Raw genomic sequence first — 1823 nt, forward strand, 5'->3', positions numbered from 1 at the left:
ATGGCTGTTGAGAATGGAGAGAGGATAAGAATAATAATAGCAATAATTGTGGTGATAATTCTAAAAATGACAGTGAGTAATGCTAATAATGATAATGCTGATGATAACTTTTCAGAGGATAAAACTAGTGAACATGGATACGATAAATTTATTTTTTGAGAAAGAGCTGATCAAGTTATCAGTTTTTATGGTATTTGCTAAGTGCTTACTATGTGCCAGGCTCTGTATTAAGTGCTGGGGTCTTGGCTTGAGTTATGCTGTAGAGTTGTGTCTGACTCATAGTGACGCCATGGACACATCTTTTCCAGAATGCCCCACTTCCATCTGCAATCGTTCTGCTAGTGTAACCACAGAGTTTTCTTGGTAAAACTGCAGAAATGATTTACCATTGCCTTTTTTCATGCACTCAACTTGAGTTTTCGCCCTTGACTCTCTCCCCTGCTTGCTGCTGGCCAGCACAGATGAGCTTTGACTTGTAGCAGATTGCCTTACACTCACTAGCCACTGCCCAAGCTTGGAATGTAATGGATATTCCTCTGCTTGACTCTCCCTTCCGTCATGAAGACTGGTAGAGTACTGGAACCTCTCCAGGTGCGACCCTGAGAGGCATAGTGCTGATGTAGGTACAAGCTAATCATTCATTCATTCATTCATTCAATAGTATTTATTGAGCACTTACTATGTGCAGAGCACTGTACTAAGCGCTTGGGATGAACAAGTCGGCAACAGATACAGTCCCTGCCGTTTGATGGGCTTACAGTCTAATCGGGGGAGACGGACAGACGAGAACAATGGCAATAAATAGAGTCAAGGGGAAGAACATCTCGTAAAAACAATGGCACTAAATAGAATCAAGGCAATGTACAATTCATTAACAAAATAAATAGGGTAATGGAAATATATACAGTCGAGCGGACAAGTACAGTGCTGTGGGGATGGGAAGGGAGAGGTGGAGGAGCAGAGGGAAAAGGGGAAAAAGAGGGTTTAGCTGCGGAGAGGTAAAGGGGGGATGGCAGAGGGAGTAGAGGGAGAAGAGGAGCTCAGTCTGGGAAGGCCTCTTGGAGGAGGTGAGTTTTAAGTAGGGTTTTGAAGAGGGGAAGAGAATCAATTTGGCGGAAGTGAGGAGGGAGGGCGTTCCAGGACCACGGGAGGACGTGGCCCAGGGGTCGACGGCGGGATAGGCGAGACCAAGGGACGGTGAGGAGGTGGGCGGCAGAGGAGCGGAGTGTGCTGGGTGGGCGGTAGAAAGAGAGAAGGGAGGAGAGGTAAGAAGGGGCAAGGTGATATAGAGCCTTGAAGCCTAGAGTGAGGAGTTTTTGTTTGGAGCGGAGGTTGATAGGCAACCACTGGAGTTGTTTAAGAAGGGGAGTGACATGCCCAGATGGTTTCTGCAGGAAGATGAGCCAGGCAGCGGAGTGAAGAATAGACTGGAGCGGGGCGAGAGAGGAGGAAGGGAGGTCAGAGAGAAGGCTGACACAGTAGTCTAGCCGGGATATAACGAGAGCCTGTAGCAGTAAGGTAGCTGTTTGGGTGGAGAGGAAAAGGCGGATCTTGGCGATATTCTAGAGGTGAAACCGGCAGGTCTTGGTAATGGATAGGATGTGTGGGGTGAACGAGAGAGAGGAGTCAAGGATGACACCAAGATTGCAGGCCTGAGAGACGGGAAGGATGGTCGTGCCATCCACGGTGTTAGAGAAGTCTGGGAGAGGAGCGGGTTTGGGAGGGAAGCTCAGTCTTGCTCATGTTGAGTTTTAGGTGGCGGGCCGACATCCAGGTGGAGACGTCCTGGAGGCAGGAGGAGATGCGAGCCTGAAGGGAGGGGG

At 48.8% G+C, this 1823-nt stretch overlaps 1 non-coding gene across 1 annotated transcript; it reads right to left on the reverse strand.

Annotated features, from left to right (window-relative positions):
* Positions 1-471: 471 nt before the first annotated feature.
* LOC114818136 lies at positions 472-609 on the reverse strand. Its single transcript, XR_003765957.1, has one exon. It is a non-coding gene; the product is annotated as a small nucleolar RNA SNORA7 (small nucleolar RNA).
* Positions 610-1823: the final 1214 nt, after the last annotated feature.

This window comes from Ornithorhynchus anatinus, chromosome 17 (genome assembly GCF_004115215.2).
Source record: "Ornithorhynchus anatinus isolate Pmale09 chromosome 17, mOrnAna1.pri.v4, whole genome shotgun sequence".
Classification (NCBI taxonomy): Eukaryota; Metazoa; Chordata; class Mammalia; order Monotremata; family Ornithorhynchidae; genus Ornithorhynchus; species Ornithorhynchus anatinus.